The following is a 20,745-nucleotide window of genomic DNA, read 5'->3' as shown; positions in this document are numbered from 1 at the left end:
ACACTTGCGATGAAGTCTTATTCAAAGCTTCCATTTAAATGGGTAATTCCCATCAGTTTAATTTGAAACCAATGGCAAGATCCAGGCCCATATGTTTACTTTCAAAAAAACAAGTCACAATGAGCTAATTAGTTCCTTTCCGCGCGTTGTGGCGCATCGGGGGGCAACCTTGCCATTTCTTGAGTATTTGCCTGTTTTTTACGAGGCCGAGTTGCTTACTCGACGCTTAACCCAGCACCGCCAGAAAGCGTGCAAGGATCCGGCCAGATTTGAATCCAGGACCACTGGCCTCGAATTCTGCCTCGAATTCTGAGCCAGAGACAAAAGAGACAGGAGAAGCAGGAATCAAGAGCAGCAAATAATCTGCGGGAGGAATTCAGCAGTCGAGCAGCATCTGTGCTGGGGAAGAAATTGTCAGTACTTCAGATCCTGATACATGGTTTCGATTCAAAACATTGGCAGTTCCTTAACATAACAGATTCTGCAGTGGCTGGAAATCCAGAGCAACACACACAAGATGCTGGAGCAACACAGCTGGTCAGGAAGTACCTATGGAGAGGAATGAACAGTCGATGTTTCGGGCCAAGGTCCTTCATCAGGATTGACAATTCCTTTCCTCCTACGGATGATGATCAACCTGCTGAGTTCCTCCAGTAGATTTTTTGTTGCCAAAAATTATGAGTGACCTGTAGCTAATGTGGATTTTCAAGAATCTCAGTAAGCCCAGATCCTTACTAGGAACACTAACATCCAGAGAATGAAAAAAAAAGTTTTCATTTGAACGGGCTGGCCCATTCAATGACATCATGCACTTGAAGCAGAACAGCTTACCATGCAAGAAAGATTTTGCACCAATTAGAACTCCTCAGGGTCCTGCAGCTATGACAAATAATTCTATTCAGGAGCATTATGTCACCTCACGATGAGATATATCTGTATTTTATTACCAAGACTTATACACCTGGAACTAAAAGCAAGTACAAACAAGCTACAATTTTCTTTGGAAAATAGAAGGTCGGTTCTGTGTGCCCCACTGAGACGCTCTTGCCAGAATGTTCAAAGATTAGAAACACAATGTGATGGTTGGCTGTGTTCCAGCATGTTACACACTTCTCCATTTTATAGTAGATTAAAGGAAGATCAATATTACAGTTGTCCAAGTGACTTGATCTCAACATTCTACCCCATGTCCCTGCAACTAGCAATCATTAATATTTACAAGGGGAATCTCAGCACAAAATCAATCAATATAAGTCATTTATTAAGATTAAATAGGCTGCAAGATGTGTGACTTAATACAAATAATGAACCTGAAAAGCTTAAATACATGGGTGGGCTATCATTAGTCACCAGTTCAGATTTTTTGAGAACTCATTTCATTGCAAGGACGGACAGTGATTCTCAATAGAACTATCCCACAGCTATACCCAAAACAGTCAAAACAATGACCAAAAGAATTTCAGCACAAGTTTACAACACATAAAAATGCTGGAGGAACTCAGCAGGTCAGGGAGCATCCATGGAGGGGAATAAACTGTTAACGCTTCAGGCCAAGACCTTTCACCAGCCCTGATGAAAGGTCTCAGCCCGAAATGTCAACTATTTATTCCCCTCTATAGGTGCTGCCAGACCTGCTGAGTTCCTCCAGCATTTAATGTATTGCTCTGGATTTCCAGCAACAACAGAAATGTTGTCTTCAGCATAACTTTCCTCCTTTTCAAATTCATCCCTACACCATTCTACACCATTACTGAGTGACTCTGTGTACTTACTCTCCAAGAGCTCTTGATTCCCTTACCCCATTCTGATTCTTACTTTGCAAATGTATCACTGCATTATCAATTATATTAATATCTTCTTGAAAACTGTTGTAGTTCCCTTTGTATCAAACATCCCATTGTCCAGCTTGTCCCAACTTAATGTCATCTGCAAATTATAAAATTAGACTTGATAACCAACAATATTGAAGATATTGGAATGTTGACTTTATTAACTTTGCCTCCAACTTTCACCCTGCCCTCAAGTTTACCTGGTCCATTTCCGACACCTCCCTCCCCTTTCTAGATCTTTCTGTCTCTGTCTCTGGAGACAGCTTATCCACTGATGTCTACTATAAGCCTACTGACTCTCACAGCTATCTGGACTATTCCTCTTCTCACCCTGTCTCTTGCAAAAATGCCATCCCCTTCTCGCAATTCCTCCGTCTCCGCCGCATCTGCTCTCAGGATGAGGCTTTTCATTCTAGGACGAGGGAGATGTCTTCCTTTTTTAAAGAAAGGGGCTTCCCTTCCTCCACTATCAACTCTGCTCTTAAATGCATCTCCCCCATTTCACGTACATCTGCTCTCACTCCATCCTCCCGCCTCCCCACTAGGAATAGGGTTCCCCTGGTCCTCACCTACCACCCCAACAGCCTCCGGGTCCAATATATTATTCTCCGTAACTTCCGCGACCTCCAACGGGATCCCACCACTAAGCACATCTTACCCTCCCCCCCCCTGCATTCCGCAGGGATCGCTCCCTACACAACTCCCTTGTCCATTCGTCCCCCCCATCCCTCCCCACTGATCTCCATCCTGGCACTTATCCGTGTAAGCGGAACAAGTGCTACACATGCCCTTACACTTCCTCCCTTACCACCATTCAGGGCCCCAAACAGTCCTTCCAGGTGAGGCAACACTTCACCTGTGAGTCGACTGGGGTGATATACTGCGTCCCGATGTGGCCTTTTATATATTGGTGAGACCCGACGCAGACTGGGAGACCGCTTTGCTGAACATCTACGCCCTGTCCGCCGGAGAAAGCAGGATCTCAGGGATTCCACATCCCATTCCCATTCTGACATGTCTGTCCACGGCCTCCTCTACTGTAAAGATGAAGCCACACTCAGGTTGGAGGAATAACACCTTATATTCCGTCTGGGTAGCCTCCAACCTGATGGCATGAACATCGACTTCTCTAACTTCCACTAGGCCCCACCTCCCCCTCGTACCCCATCTGTTACTTATTTTTATGCACACATTCTTTCTCTCACTCTCCTTTTTCTCCCTCTGTCCCTCTGAATATACCTCTTGCCCATCCTCTGGGTCCCCCCCCCCTTGTCTTTCTTCCCGGACCTCCTGTCCCATGATCCTCTCGTATCCCCTTTTGCCTATCACCTGTCCAGCTCTTGGCTCTATCCCTCCCCCTCCTGTCTTCTCCTATCATTTTGGATCTCCCCCTCCCCATCCAACTTTCAAATCCCTTACTCACTCTTCCTTCAGTTAGTCCTGACGAAGGGTCTCGGCCTGAAACGTCGACTGCGCCTCTTCCTATAGATGCTGCTTGGCCTGCTGCGTTCACCAGCAACTTTGATGTGTGTTGCTTGAATTTCCAGCATCTGCAGAATTCCTGTTGTTTATATTGGAATGTTTGATGCTTTTTATTTAAAAGGAACTAAATAACCAAAATTAATTTTACTGGGAATAGATCTCATGAAGGGAAAATCACAGTATTCATGAAACTGAGCCAGGCTCTTTCCATTGCAATCCATTCTCATGCGCCTCAATTTTTCGGGCATCAGACACCACCTAATCATGTCGCACGTTTACACAATGATGCATCCGCCTGTACTGACATAAACCCGAACACAAAAATCCTCAGGGGGCCCGAGATGGAGAAGTCTAAATCAGGGGTTCCCAACCTGGGCTGCTCGGACCACTTGCTTAATGGTATTGGTCTATGGCACAGAAAAGGTTGGCAACCCCTGCTTTACACAGAGGTGAAAATACATCACACTATACTTTTGCTTTTTATAGAGACACCAGAGCCTCAAGTTTAGATTTCAAAAGCTCAACACAGAATGCTGCATCTATCGGGATGTGTTCTTTCCAATACAAAGCTGCCAAGAAACTTTTCAACTGGGTGCCTTAGTCGCGGCCCTGCTGTCAATACTCCACTACTGCAGACTTTGGGTTAGGAGGGTAAACCTCGCAGTAGATATGGCTGTCCATGAAGACCCTATTCCTAAGACATGACATCATAAGGATATCAGATGGCCTCCACCCAGACTGCCGAGCCTGAGCTTCTGTCACAGGTTGAAGACCCAAGATGAGAAAGACACACAACTTCTAAGCCAATGGGTGATTCCACTTAGCCAATCAATGTCAAACTTTCCAATTTGTTGTCAATCATAATATTGAACACATTTACATGGATCCCTGCCACAAGAAAGCAGCATTCAACATCTAAGACACCCACCAAGCAAACTAGGCCCTCTTTTCGCTACTACCATCAGGCAGGAAGTACAAAAGCCTTAGCTCCCACACCACCAGGATCAAGAAAATTTATTATGCTACAATCGTCAGGCTCATAACTGCAGTGGATAACTTCAGTCACCACTGATTCTACAATCCACACGTTCACTTTCAAGGACAGTTTTGTTATAAATTCTATTAATTATTTTATTTATCCTGTAAATTCCTGCAAGTAAGTGAATCACAAGGTAGTATGTGGTAATATATACCGACTTTGATAATAAGTGTACTTTGAACTTTGAAATTTAAATATCAGGAAGATCATTGAGGCTCTCTACTCATGAAGGAAGGGTTCTCTTTGCTTTGATTTCATTTATGAAGGAATGGCTTCTTGACCACAGGAATTGCTGATTTATCAGAAGTCAAAGTCAAAGTCTGAGTAAAATTTATTTTCTCCTCTCAATTTTAAACTTGGCTATAAGGTTGTCCCTCATTCTCCAGTGTGTAATTGTGGCCAGGCAAGGTTAACGTAATGTCCAGGCAAAGAGAGATTGCAGACAACCCAAGCAAGAAAGGACTTTGAAGAGCATAGCTTCTCTTTACATAGCAGTTTATGCTGACGGGAACACACACAAAATACTGGAGGATCTCAGCAGGCCAGGCAGCAGCTATGGAAAAAAAAGTACAGTCAACGTTTCGGGCCGAGACCCTTCGGCAGGACTGGAGGAAAAAAAGATGAGGAGTAGATTTAAAAGGTGAGGGAGGGGAGAGAGAAACACAAGGTGATAGGTGGGAGGGGAGGGATGAAGTAAAGAGCTGGGAGGTTGATTGGTGAAAGAGAAACAGGGCTGGAGAAGGGGAGTCTGATAGAAGGGAACAGAAGGCCATGGAAGAAAGAAAAGGGGGAGGAGCACCGGGGGAGGTGATGGGCAGGCAAGGAGATAAGGTGAGACAGGAAAAAGCGGATGGGGAATGGTGGGCGGGGGGGGGGCCATTACTGGAAGTTTGAGAAATCGATGTTGGAGGCTACCGAGACAGAATATAGGGTGTTTCTCCTCCAACCTGAGTGTGGCCTCATCACAACAGTAGAGGAGGCCACGGAGTGACAAATCAGAATGGGAATGGGAAGTTGAATTAAAATGGGTGGTCACTGGGAGACCCCACTTCTTCTGACGGACGGAGTGTAGGGTGCTTGGCGAAATGGTGTCTCAATCTACGTCAGGTCTCATCAATATACAGGAGGCCATATCAAGAGCACTGGACGCAGTATGACCCCAACAGACTCACAGGTGAAGTGTCACCTTCCTGATGGCATGACCTAGTCTGTCTAATTTCTCCCTATAACACAGGCGCTCTAGTCCTGGAATCATCTGCATAAATCTTTTCAGCACTCTCTCGAGTTTAACCTCATCTTTCCAAAAACAGGGTCACCAAGGTTTGACCTGTGCGGGTCTCTATTGATTGCTTTTTTTTCTGGGTGTAAGTAACTTTTTACAAACTTGTTTGTCCCAGATCTGTGATTTTCCCCTCCAGCTCCAGGGAAATTCAATTTTACTTGAGGTTTCCTCAGAACAGGTCCTTGTTGGACTCCAATCTTCATTCCAGCAGAAACGTTCCCAACTTCCTTGCAACAAACTAGCTCCCCATTTATTTATTTATCAATTGATTGAGATACAATGTGGAATAGCCCTATTGGCCCTTTGAGCCACGCTGCCCAGCAATCTTCCAATTTAACCCTGGCCTAATCACAATACAATGTACAATGACTAATTAACCGATCAACCAGTATGTCTATGGACCGTGGAAGGAAACCAAAACACCCGGAGGAAAACCATGCGGTCACAGGGAGAACGTACAAGCTCCTTGCAGAGAGCGTCTGCAGCACATTTGCGCTGTACGTGTTCCTGTCCACATCTACATCAGTGGTGCTGATCTACATCAGTGATGCTGAGGTCTATAGCCTGTAGTGGTCCAACCACATAGACACACGGGTAACAAAGTTTACCAGTGCCTCTACTTCCTCAGGAGGCTAAAATTATTAGTAGGCTTAAGAAATATGGCGTTGTCCCTGTCGATCTTTACCAATTTTTACTGATGCACCACAGAAAGCATCCTATCTCGATGCATCAGGGCTTGGTATGGCAACTGCTCTGCCTGGGAGCACAAGAACCTACAGAGTTGTGAACACAGATTAGCACATCACGGAAACCAGCCTTCGCTCCGCATACTCTGTCTACACCTCATTGCCTCAGTAAAGTAGGTGACATGATTAAAAGCCTCACCGGCCCCAGATATTCTCATCTCCCCACTCTCATCTAGCAGAAGGTACAGAAGCCTGAAAGCATGCACCACCAGGCTCAAGAACAACTTCTATCCTGCTGTTATAAAACTATTCAATGCAGTAAGATGGACTCAGACCTCACAATCTACCTCATTATGACTTTGCATTCTGTTGTCTACCTGCACTGCATTTCTATATATCTGTTATCCTTGGTCTGCACTCAGTTAGTGGTTTACATTGTACAACCCAAATGCACAGTGTAAGGAATCAATCTGTATGACCAGTATGCAAGACAGGCTTTTCACTGTATCTCAGCACCTGTAACAATGATTTATTTTTTGAGATAATACATAGAGTTGGTCCTTCGAGCCGAACCGTCCAGCAACCCCCCGATTTAACCCTAGCTTAATCACCAAATAAATGATAAACCAATTTACCAATGTTTACCCTTTTCCTTAATCCATTGAGGATCTATCTTTTTAATCCATTAATCTACTGTGTGTGTTGCTATTGAGAGGTAGTTTACCAGATGTCTTTGCAAGACCCTGGATAAATTGCATCTGGAGAAGATCCACAAGAATGATTCCAGGAATGAAAAGGCTAACATCTGATGAGCATTTGATGGCTCTGGGCCTGTACTCGATGGAGTTTGGAAGAATGGGGTGGTGGGGGGGGGGGGAATCTCATCAAAACCTATTGAATATTGAAAGGCCTAGGCAGAGTGGATGTGAAGAGGATGTTTCCAACAGTGGAGGAGTTTAGGATCAGAGGGTACTGACCGAGAATAGAAGGGCATCCCTTTACAGCAGAGATGAGGAGAAATTGCTTTAGCCAAAGAGTGATGAATCTGTGGACTTCAATGCCAAGGGCAGCTGTGGAAGTGAAGGAATTTAAAGCAGATGTTGACTGTTTCTTCATTAGTAAATGTGTCAAAGATTACGGTAAAAGGATTTGGGAATGGGGTAGAGAGAAGGATAATAACTCAGCCATGGTGGAATAGTGGATTAGACTCGATGGGCCAAATCCCCTACTGCTGCTCCTGTCTTATGGTCTAAAACTTGAAAACTATGCTAACTTTGTTATATTTTTGGTCTCTTCAAATTAGATTCCATTACTTTTCCTGTCATCAATATTCAGCTGTTGGCTATCCTCTAGCTATTAGCCTATTTCTATCAAATAATTAAACAAGTGTAATGGTACCTTTGCTATCTCTTTGCTGGCTTATGTTAATATATACATATTCAGTCCATCATCTCAAGGTATTATGTTCTCTGTGAGTTTGATTAGTTCATTTAATATTGCTCTTTTTGTGGTGACATCACTTCCAATTTCATTTTTCCTGTCATTTCCACCAGATCTGCTTCCTTTTTAAAATTTGCAGAAGGTGGTTATTTATAACCTGTTATTTCATGTGCTGTCTATAATTTCACCTTGTCCATCCATCCCCATCCACTGTATGCTGAGAATTTTATGATTTTATTAATGTTTCTGAATAATGGAAATGTCAATATAATTATTATCGATATCTATAACCAACAGCACAGAAATGGCATAGAAAAAGGCCCTTCAGTTCATCTAGTCCATGCTGAACTGTTATTCTGCCTTGCCCATTGACCTAGACCTGGACATGGACTGTAGCTCGCCATACCCCTCCCGTTCATGTATTTATCTAAACTTCTCTTAAATGTTGCAATCAACCTCGCACCTACGACTTCCATTGGCAGCTCATTCCACACTCGCACTATCCTAGCAGTGTAGAAGATCCCCTCAGATTCCTCTTAAATATTTCACCTTTCACCCTTGAGCCTTAACCTCTAGTTTTGGTCTCAGTGGAAAAAGCCTGCTTGCATTTAGCCTATCCATGCCCTTTATAACTTTGTGTACCTCTATCAAATCACCTGTCAATCTTCTGCATTCTGGAGAATAAAGATTCAAAGTACATTTATTATCAAAGTATGCATGCAGTATACAACTCTGAGATCTGACTTCCTACAGACAGCCATGAAACAAAGAAAACCATGGAACCTGTTTAAAGAAAACCATCAACCACCCACCAATGTGCAAAAAAAAACCCTCAAATTGTGCAAATGGTGTAATAGTGAGTGAAAAACACAGAATATGGAACACAAGAGTCTAGGCATATTCAGTTCAGCTCAGTTCTGTTCAATCCAGTGCTGTGTGGTTTGCATCTGTAGGCCTCCCCAATCAAAAATGGCCAAGATAGCAACAAACCAAGGAGCGACCAAAAACCAGAAAAGCATCATAATGTGAACTGCAGAGTCCAATTCACAAACCGTGTTGATTAAACATCGCCCTAGACCAGGATTTCAGCACAATCCTAACTTATTCAACCTTTCCAGATAACACAAGTCCTGTAACATCCTTGTCAATTTTCTCTCTCTGCTCTTTCAATTTCATTGATATCACGCCTGTAGGTCAGTAGTAGGAAGAGCAATCTGTGGAGTTCATTCATCCATCCATCCATCCATCCATCCATTTATCTATCCATCCATCCATCCATCCATCCATTTATCTATCCATCCATCCATCCATCCATCCATTTATCTATCTACCTATCTATCTATCTATTGGGATACAGCATCGTTTACACCATTCCAGCCCTTTGAACCACACCGCCCAGCAACCCTGAATGAGCCCAATCATGGGGCAATTTACAATGACCAACTAACCTACCAACTGGTATGTTTTTGGACTGTGGGAGGAAACCAAAGCACACAGAGGTAACCCATGCAGTCAATGGAGAACGTACAACCTCCTTACAGGCAGTAGCAGGAATTGAACCTGGGTTGCCTGTATTGTAAAGCGTTGTGCTAACCATGACGCTACAGTGCCACCCAAAAACTGTAAATTATGGTTGAAGATTTTGTTTTTCATTTAAGTCTGTAATGTTCGTTGTCATGCTTCATTTGTCTTTTTCAGCATTTAATTCCAATCTCTTCTTCTTCTCTACCTGTGGGTCTAATTCACCTTATCTTCCTTCTCCATCTTTGTTTCTCAAAGAACATTTCAACACCATTGGCTCCAATATTCAATTATATTCTAGATACTCCATTACCCTTGCTATACTATTTTCAGGTCACACCTCCAACAAGTGACAGCATGATCGAAGGGTGCAGGAATGAGTCCAATAGACAGGACACGATGTAGGTTACCCTCGTTCTAGCAAGATTTGTCCCAATATCTTTGCAAAACAGCACACTGCAATGTGGCGAAAATTATTCATTTAGTGTTGCGTTAAATGAGAAAGATCATAACGTGGAAAAATAATCAAAGCAACTGAGGCTATCTTCTGTAATCAGGAACTTAAAGTATGAAGAAACAAAAAATTATATGCAGATTATACAGTTAAGATATTCTGTCATCACAAAGAATAGATTAATTGTTCATGAAACAAGTGCATTAATAAACCAAATTTTTTGCAACTTTTAAATGAATGTTATTTATAGTAAAAATAGCCTCTGTAAATATTTACTTCATCATCACAGACACACAAATTTATTATTTTTTTCTAAATACTGAAAGCAGTACGATGAGGCAGTGTGCAGCTATGATCATGGTTTTATTCTATCCAGTAACACACTGACTATACTTTAATTGGAAAACAAAAGCAAAGGCAGGCAAATTCAAACCCATTTTACCGTAATTTTATTCAGATAGATTTAAAGGTATAAATAACCCAGACCTAGAATTTTAATTTATTAAAAAAAATATATTGATGTTTGACATTTATTCAAAATGATACAAAATTATATATCATCAAATAGCTATTTCAAGATGCATTCTAATTAAACGGGCTCTTGCTTATGAAGGGTATTAAGGTGTTCTTTCCAGAACGCTGTGCAGAAATTTCTACTGTATTTTGAGTGCATTAAGCAGAGGCCTATGAATAAGGGTGACGTACCCCACCTCTGTCTCTCCCACTGGTTTTCTGAACACATTACCCAAGGTACTTTACATGCCGAAGTAATTTCTTCCCAATTTGTCATTAATTATCAAAGGCGCAACATGAGTCCATGCTAGGCCAATCTACTCTGCCATGGTTCACCAACCAAATTTGTTACATTGCGCGTGCCAGCGGTCTCTTCCACCAAGGTCTATTCGGTCACCAACAGCACAGCGAGAAATGAGAGAGAGAAAAAAAATGTCCCCTCTCTTCCTCAGCAACAAATAAATTCCTGATGCGTGACAGCTGGCTGCTAAGGCATTTCATTTTCCAAGAACATAATAGTGTGTTATTGCCCATTATCTGTTCTGTCAGCAGCAGTGTTGATATTAAATGAGGGGCACCTGCATTTAGTTGCCATTTTTCAGCTGTCGCCTTGTCGCTATGGAGACAGTAAGAAGATCACTGGGAACAGGGACGGTTATTGGCATTGGAATCTGACATGAAAAAAAAGTAGAAAATATGGCAATTTATTTAATCCCTTGAAAATTCTCGAATTACTTCATACATTTTCTCCACATGTTTAAATTTGTACATTATCAGGTGGAAGAAGCCTTTTTTTTAATCTGCGGGACCATTTTTTTCTAACTCTGATGATGCTACTTCTGTCAGTCTAGAAATTATATCTCTTATGTCTCCTCATCAAGAAAAATCAATCTGATGTATTTGAGATTAACCCATGCTCTTGGAACAGTGCCTAATTATGAGCACAGCATGCATCAAATTGCTCATTTACGGTCCCGTTTATGTTATGCTTTGCATCCGCTGGGAACTGAGAGCATGTATCTGTCACAGGGAGAGGACACATATCTCAACAGTCTGGGCCTGAGCAAGGGCATGCTATAACCAAAGTCCAAAGTAAATTTATTAACAAAGTATGTATATGTCACCATTTACTACCTTTCATTTTCTTGCAAGCATTTAGAGGAAAACAAAGAAATAAAATAGAATTTATAATAAACTATACATAAACAAAGATTGACAAAGAACCGAAGTGCAAAAGAAGACGGGTCGTGCAAATAATTTAAAAAAATAAATAAATAATACTGAGAACATGAGTTGGAGAGTCCTTGAAAGTGAATCTATAGATTGTGGAGTCAGTTCAGTGTTCAGAGGTGAGTGAAGTTATTCATGTTTGTTCACAAGCCTGACGGTTGAAGGGTAATAACTGTTCCTGGTGGTGTGGGACCTAAGGCTCCCATAGCTCCGATGGGAGTAGTGAGAAGAGAGCATGGTCTGGACAATGAGGCTTCTTGATGTGCTGCTTTTTTGAACTGACCTCTATTTGGCAATGTTTGCACTGTGGAGGAGGATAGAATATTGTTGAGGGGTGGAGCTGAGGGGAGCTAGATGTGCAAAATGGATGGCAGAAAATCAGATGCTTGCATTAGAGTTAATGGGACTAAACTGAGGCAATGTATTTAATAGGCAGCCTATTTTACCACCTCCAATTTTACATCATCGTCTTGATGCTCTGTCTCGCTCACTCGAGACCAATGCAAAATGCATACTAAAAGCAAGATGCTATAGATTATGGAAATCTAAAAAAAAAAGTCACTTTCGCTAATCTGGGTAAATGAAGACCAAGAAGGACACCACTTTAGCTGGGATACTGCGAGATACGAGGCGAACACAAAGCAAGCACCAGAATATTTAGAAGAGTGGTGCTCTTCTGACAACTGCGTAAACAAACATATCAAAATAGATGCCATTTACAAACCCTAAGAGCCAAAGAAATGCGAGACAAGAGAATTCGAAGGTCAACAGAAGGGGGCATTCAGGATTGAGGTAAGAGAATGGGGACCTCTGTAAACGTTAGCACTCCCAGAGAGAAACACCAACAACTGGACACTGAGGATGTCACCTCGACTAATGAGGAAACATCTTCAAGCTAACTGCCAAGTTCAGTGAACACTGCAACATCAAAAGCAAGAAAATCTAGGAGATACTCAGCAGGTTAGATAGCGTCTATGGAGAGAGAATCGAGATTAAGCTTTCAGGTTGATGACCTTTTCATAGATCTAGGCCCTCAGGCATATGCTCAAATGTAAGGTCCTCATAAAATGCTGATTATCTCACTACAAAGGCATTTCCAACATTTACTGAAAGCATTTACAATGGCCATATATTGCTTTTGTAGTATTTATTCCGCTTTTATTATCTTCCTTCAAAACCTGCTGCCCTTGACCAGTGAGTAGGTTTAAGCAAAAGTGTCAACAGGCTTTAAGAACATGGGATTTTCAAACCAAACATGACCACATTTTAAAATCACCATTCACATGTGCTCACTTTTCAACTGTGGATGCAAGATACGAATCAAAAGAAAGAAAACCCCGTTAAATGCTGTACTCCGTTCCACGAGTCCAAGGGAAGAGAGGTCAACTGCAGAATAATCAATAAAATGAACTGAGCCAGAACAACAGAGGCGAATATTCGAGTGCTTTCCAAAGTGCAAAGTAAATTTATTAATCAACGTATACTACCATATACTACCTTGAGGGTAATTTTCAGTTGTCACGAGGACTAAACTTCAAGGCACAGTGTCCCCAGTTTGCAGCCTTTCAGGAGAGAGCTGTTGGAGTTGGTGCACTCTACAGGAGGCAGTATGGGGCAGCATCCAAGATGGAGACAGTGCTGCCACCCAGGGTTCACTCAGCAAAAGACAAGCTATATGGTGTTTGACTACTGATTTCTGCAACACTGAAGGACTCAGGGTCTTGGACTATATTTTGGTTGTGTGATTGTATTTTACTGATATCTTATGTAACCCTCAGGTTCGACTAGCGGCTTTCTCGAGGGAAAGGCAGCCTTCAGCCCGGCCAAACTTGAGAAATCTTGCTTGGGTGGATGCTGTGTGATGTGTTCCCCTGTTACAAATCAGTACCATGAAATAACAAACAGTACACAATATGCAATTAAACGATTGAGCTTTATAATTCTTAATTTGACTACAGGGTTAGTAAAGAAACAAAAAAAAGGTCCATTCTCATGAAACAGTCTATTTTGCAATGTTGGAGCACACGGTTTTTCCGTCTGTTCATCGTCCATTGATGTTCCCCCCAGGCGTTGACTCCCGACCCCATTCCAAGTCCACTCCGTCCTGCAGTCTACAACTTCCCCATTCTGGCATCTTCTCTCTCCACCTTCTGCCGAACAAAAGACCGCAAAATCTCCTCTCTCAGACCCACAAGAAAGAACAGTCTGCCTCTCATTGGATGGCACACATTCTAAAGCCCCTGTTATCTCCAGTCATAACCCAAACATTGCTGCTACAGAGAAACCATTACATTAGCAATGAAACATTACAGAGAGGCCATTATATTGGCAATGAAACCTTACGACGCATTACGCTTATATGTGCTACATGTGCTTTATGCTGCGTATGACTGTTGGTACTGTGTTTTGTACCTTGGCCCCACAACATAGTTTCATTTGGCTGTATTCATGGATATTCATGTCTGGTTGAATGACAATGAAACATGAACTATGAACTAAAATAGAATGCAAAACGCAACATACTCAGATCTGACATTTACCTCTGTATTAAGCTTGACCTTCTTGCTCAAAACCTTGCTTGATTTAATGGTTGAACAAGTCCTGATTTAACAGAAAGCTCATTTGTGATCCTTTTCCCTAACTTACTCAGGTAAGAAATTTTTGCTGAGTTTCTTTTTCAGTGAGCTCCAGAATATCCTAAGTAGGTTAAAAAAAAACACGCAGCAAAAATAAATTTAAATGGTGGATCAGGTCTGCAAACATTTCATTTATAAAATAACATGCAAATAAAAACTGGAAAGATAAATATATTGAAGGCAACAGTTATCATGGCAGAGAATCAAATGGGCTGCTATTCTAAATCATCTCTCTATTAACATTTTTATCAGCGTTTGAGGTTTGACCATCTTTCCTACCCCCTTTGGCTATGTGTTACTCTCCAGCAGAGTTGAAACTACATCAATTTCTAGCATGTCTCTTTTATCTTCGCCCGCATTATATTTCAAAATATTCATCCACATAATACCTACAGTTAGCACTAAAACCCAGTAATTAATGCAACATTGCAGTCCATTTACTCATCCTGTTTAGGGCGACCAACTGGTGGCTACAACACTTTTGATTACCCTGTGGATGTGATAAAGTCCTGAATGAATAATATATATTTTTTCATGCATGCTAGTTCTCTTCGATTAAGAGCCTAGAACCAGGAATCAGGAACAAGCAAGGAAAAAAACCTCTCTGCAGAGCTTTGGGACTTTGGACTTCTTGACCTTAGATGATTTTGGATGCTCAGTCAATGAGAATATTTAAGACTCAGAAATCTTTCTACAGAGGTTTGTGAGAATTTAGACTTCCTGACCCCAGAGGATTTTGGATGCACAGGCAACGAGAATATTCAAGGCTTTGGAGAATAAAGGACGAAGTTGCAGAAGCCAATCAACTATGAACTGTTGAACACAGCACACTTCAGGAAGTTACATTGCCTATTCTTATATCCATATCTTATTCCTTAAAGAATTTTGAATATATTAAAAATTATCAACTTGACATTAATGGGAAAGATCAAATATATGAGGGGGAACCATTCATTTTACTAAAATTTCAGTGGCTAACATTCTTTAAGCAGTGCTTTCAAATTCTATTCCATTCTTACAATCAAGGCGGATGCCCCAGTGCAGTACCAAAGAACTGCCACTCTGTCAGAAGTGCCATTTTTCAGAATTTCCTTTGAATGACAGCACATAAAGTAGTTCTGCATTTCATTTCGTGGAAGACAGCATGGCTAATACTGTTCCAATCACAAACAAGAGAAAAGCTGTCGATGCTGCAAATCCAAGCAACACGTACAAAATTCTGGAAGAACTATCAAAATGGACTGGTCAAAGAACACTGAGGCTGTCTACAAGAAGGGTCAGAGCCGTCTCTATTTCCTGAGGAGACTGAGGTCCTTTAACATCTGCCGGACAATACTGAGGATGTTCTACGAGTCTGTGGTGGCCAGTGTGATCATGTTTGTTGTTGTGTGCTGGGGCAGCAGGCTGAGGGTGGCAGACACCAACAGAATTAACAAACTCATTCGTAAGGTCAGTGATGTTGTGGGGATGGAACTGGACTCTCTGATGGTGGTGTCTGAAAAGAGGATGCTGTCCAAGTTGCATGCCATCTTGGACAATGTCTCCCATCCACTACATAATGGACTGGTTGGGCACAGGAGTACATTCAGCCAGAGACTCATTCCACCAAGATGCAACACAGAGCGTCATAGGAAGTCATTCCTGCCTGTGGCCATCAAACTTTACAACTCCTCCGTTGGAGGGTCAGATACCCTGAGCCAATAGGCTGGTCCTGGACTTATTTCATAATTTACTGGCATAATTTACATATTACTATTTAATTATCTATGGTTTTTTTAAATTACTATTTAATTATTTATGGTGCAACTGTAATGAAAACCAATTTCCCTTGGGATCAATAAAATATGACTATGACAATGACTAAAATCTATGCAAAAGACTCTGTCGTCATTTCGGGCAGAGACCTTTCATCAGGACTGGAGGAAAAAAGTCTTCAGTCCTGATGAAGGGTCTCAGCCCAAAACATCAACTGTTTACTCTTTTCCATAGATGGCTAATAGTACAGTGTAGTATAGTATAACCGTTATACTATTAGGCATACTGTATTGTCTTTCAAGAGATGAAATACTGCCCTACTTTGTGTGCTGTCTTTTAAAGGGAACATTAACTGAGCCACCATCAGCCCAGGACGGACTTATTTTAACCCAATGTAAACTTCTATCCATCAACTGACGTTGTTACAGATAAATGTCCAGATAATATTGCTCTACTGATTTTTGGGGATTTAAAATTTGACTGCACTTTTTCTGATGTGGGAAACAATTCAGTATAGAGAGTTACAGAATTCCTGGTGTTTATGAATGATCTATTTGTGTCCGATATACCTTCTGTTTTAACTTTTAAGGTTTAAAGCAAAATTAGCACATAGTGAGCAAAGACATTTTTGTTTAAGTACTAAAAAAACTAATTTATTTTTATCATTATTTGTTCTTTTTTTGCATTTGCACAGTTTGCCTTCTTTTGCACATTGATATTTTGTTGGTCTTTTTGTGTAGTTTTTTTTAAGTGATTCTGTTGTATTTCTTTGTTTTACTGCAAATGCCTGCAAGAAAATAAGTCTCAGACATATACAAACATGAGAAAATCTGCAGATGCTGGACATCCAAAGCAACACACACAAAATGCTGATGGAACTCAGCAGGCCAGGCAGCATCTATGAAAAAGAGTAAACAGTCGACGTTTTGGGCCTAGACCCTTCATCAGGACAAAGTATTACATACTTTGATTATTAACGTACTTTGAACTTTGAAGATTTAAAACTGAAAACTAGTCCAGTGGCTGAGACACATTTCTGAAAATAAAATACAATTTTGGAACTTTTTGCTGAAGTGCTTCTAATTCTCTGTATTTTATGACTTGTAATTTCTCCATAGTATAAATTAATTTTCCAAAAGTTTAGTCATCAACATAGTAGCTACTTAACAAACACGATGAGTTGTATTTTCTCTGTAACATAAACTAAGAGAGTGTCACCAGTGGCAATTTCAAATTTATTAAATGCAATGCAAATTTGCCTCTGCTGGTGACAAGCACCACCTCAGTTTGGAGGAGTTAATTTAGCTCAAGACACTGCAGAGCCCAGGAACATAATAGAATCATTAAATCTAGTTTCTGCTTTTTGTTTTATTGGAACAGGATGTATTAATTCTTCTTCTTTATACAGAGTTTGGTGTGCATCTGTTTCACACCTGATTCAAGCCTGATCCATTAACAAGGTTAGAAATCTAAATTTTGTACCTACTCAAAGCTCCATTTCTGCAAGTGATAACATCATCACTTCTTCCAACAAAATTATCAGATACACTCAGGGACCACTTTATTAGGTTGTTCACTTCATGCATTGACCATTTATGTGACCTCTTTTAAAGGTTCAAAGGTTCATTTATATCAAAGTCTGTATGCTGTATACAACCCTAGGATTCAACTCATATTTCTTCTGGTGGGAGTATCCAGACCTAGAGGGCACAGCCTCAAATCTGAGGGGCGACCTTTTAGAACAGAAGTAAGGAGGAATTTTTTTAACCAAAGAGTGACGAATCTGTGGAATGTCACAGACTGAGGCTGAGGCCAAAATCTGAAGGTACATTTAAAGTGAAAGTTGATAGACTCCTGCTGCGTTCACCAGCAACTTTGATGTGTGTTGCTTGAATTTCCAGCATCTGCAGAATTCCTCGTGTCTGTGTTGATAGATTCCTGATTGGTCAGGGCATCAAGGGATACAGTGAGAGGGCAGGTGTATGGGGTTGAATGGGATCTGGAGTCAGCCATGATGGAATAGCAGAGCAAACTCAATGGGCTGAATGCCCTAATTCTGCTCCTATGTCTTATGATCTTATCTTCTTCCGATACTTCCTGCTCCCTGTCTACATTACAATCTTCTGGACACAACTGTGGGAACACGTCATTATTTGAGTTACTGTTGCCTTCCTGTCAGCTTTAACTAGTCTGGCCATTCTCCTCTAACAAGCAGGTGCATAGGTGGATCTAATAAAGTAGCCACTGAGTATATAAATAGGAATGCAAATATGCAAAACATCTGCACATCCCACTCATGTCCTCTCAGCAGCCTCATACTGGCAATTCATCTGAAGGTACAACTCATCTGATTTCACATGTACCAGGCACATCCAGAATACTATCATAAAGAACAAATTGTGCTCACACCTAAAAAATTAATTTTAACAGCCCCTAAATCACAGATCCCTTTATGTGTGCTTAAGAGGAAAGAGCAGAGGACAGTGATGGTGCAGTGGCCAATTTGTTTATTTACTTATTTATGTTTAGAAATACAGTGCCGTATCAGGCCCTACCAGCGCAATTTGCCCACAATGGCCCATTTGATCAATTAACCTACTAATCCATACATCTTTGGAATGTGGGAGGAAACCCACATGGTAATTGGGAGAACGTACAAACTCCTTATAGAAATGTTTGGAATTCAACCCGAATCACAGGCGCTGTAATAGCGTTACTTTAACTTCTATGCTACCACGCCATGCAATTACAGGAGTAGTCACACAAAACCTGAGTTCAACTCCAGCATCGGCAGCTGCAGAAATTAAATTCAATTAATAACCTCTAAACTAGACAGAACAAAATCTCTCTGCCATGCAAGAAGGTCACTGCCTTGGAGAGTGAATTGTCTAGGAAATGTCCAGTTGGGTAATGTCCCCACTGTGACCTCACCTACAGAGGTCAATGGAATATGCAAACCAAATCAGTAGTCTACAGATATGAATTGTACTTTTCGAGGTACCATATAAGATAAGGCTGATGTTACCAGAGGCATATAATCTTCCTTAGAAAAATCACGTGTAGTGGGATGAAAAATAGCTTTTATAATTTTCTTGTCTTCAAGTTCTACTGAAAATTTCCCCTTACCTATAGTTCAAACAGTGTGATAATTAATTTTCTTCCACCATCCTTACTTGCAGGATCTTTCCAAATCATGAGGCTACATCCTAGGTATAAAAATATTCTCCTCAAAGATGTCGGCCAATCATTTATAAGTCAGATACGGTGAGGATCAGTATGCTACATTTCTTTTGACATCAATTGGTCCATGTTACTTCGGACTTGACTAGCAAAAGCCACACCTGCACAGAACCAGGCTCTAAATGCAAAGCCCTGATTCTTCAGCAGTAATATATCCTCATCTAAAGTCTCTACAGTATCTTGATATCTTGTGAGGATAAACTTAGTTTAAGGAATAAGATTGGTTGGCAATAATTGAAACATTTCCAATAAGAGAAGACATTAGACAACCCTTACTACCTGATTAAAGGCTTATCAACTGTATAAAAACATGGGTAATAATCTTTTAAAGAGATAAGAGATTAACTTTACTTGTCACATGTACATCAAAGCAAACAGTGAAAATTGTCGTAGGCGTCAAATCAAATCAGCGAGAATTGTTCTGGGCAGCCCAGAAGTGTCACCAAGCTTCTGACACCAATATAGCAGCCCACAACTCATTAACCGACTGAACCTGCACATCTTTGGAGTGTGGGAGGAAACCAGAGCACCTGGAGGAAACTGATATGGTCACAGGGAGATCCTACAAACATTTTACAGACAGCTACATTAACTGAGCCCCGATCTTGAAGCTGGTACTGTAAAGTACTGTGCCACCATTGGAGATTCACTGCACTCCATTACACAACTCATGGTTATCTTCAAAGACCACCATTCGCTCTCTGGTTTCCTCCTTCCTTGGACCCTCTCTACCTTTGAACCACTTTAAAACGGTGGTGAAACTGCTGTCACTTGCTTCATGAAGACACAATAAGAAACAAAACCGGGCTGCATCTGTATGGAAGCCAGTCAAGTTGTGTTTCTAATCATGAATTATCCTGAGTGGTTCTTTAGCATTGCATCCTTTCACATGGTCTCACCAGAAACCATCAACTAAATCCACACGCTACAAAACCCTTATCAACCCCGTCAATACTATGCAGAAAAACATGAAGGCCAGGGCACTTGTATGTTCAAGTTCGCATTCCAGTTCAAGTTCATTGTAATTAAACCAGACACACGTATACAGCTAAAAGAAACATCGTTCCTCTGGGGCTTGGGTACAAACACAGTACATACAGTCACACACAGCACGTATAGTTATGATGCAGCACATGTAGTCACAGAATAATGTTAACAGAAGTCCTCAAGTGACAGGGCCTGAAAATTGCAGGATGGTATAAAGTGTGAGGTGCGTGTTTATGGAAGACAGTCTAATATTCCTGACAATATTATAATAAAACAAGGAGTCATATACGTATATGAAGCAGCAGGAGGATTAAAAGCAACACACACAAAATGCTGGGGGAGCTCAGCAGGTCAGGAAGCAGCATCCATAGAAATGAATAAACAGCCGACGTTTTGGGCCAAGACCCTTCGTCAGGACTGGACGAATAAAAGATGAGACGCGACCAGTGCATGATACGAGTGTGTCTGTGAGTTAGGGAGTGGGGAGGGATGATGGCAGGGAATTCAGTCAGAGCGTATATCTGTGTGCTGGGTGACAGCAGAGATCAATGGATGCATGTTTTGATAGCTTTTTGTATCTCACCAGTAAATGCTCCTGGGGCACCAATTTATTTATAACATGAGTTAAAGACTTCAAGGTATTGTGACAAA

The 20,745-nt window shown here is 41.2% G+C and overlaps 1 protein-coding gene across 24 annotated transcripts in view; it reads right to left on the bottom strand.

Moving 5' to 3' along the window:
• Positions 1 to 20,745, bottom strand: part of nrxn3a (neurexin 3a) — a 2,332,164-nt gene that overhangs the window by 1,799,769 nt on the left and 511,650 nt on the right. The window lies entirely within an intron of this gene.

This window comes from Mobula hypostoma, chromosome 1 (assembly GCF_963921235.1).
Source record: "Mobula hypostoma chromosome 1, sMobHyp1.1, whole genome shotgun sequence".
Lineage (NCBI taxonomy): Eukaryota > Metazoa > Chordata > Chondrichthyes > Myliobatiformes > Myliobatidae > Mobula > Mobula hypostoma.
The sequence above is the reverse complement of the archived record's forward strand: the minus strand, read 5'-3'. Positions and strand labels throughout refer to the sequence as shown.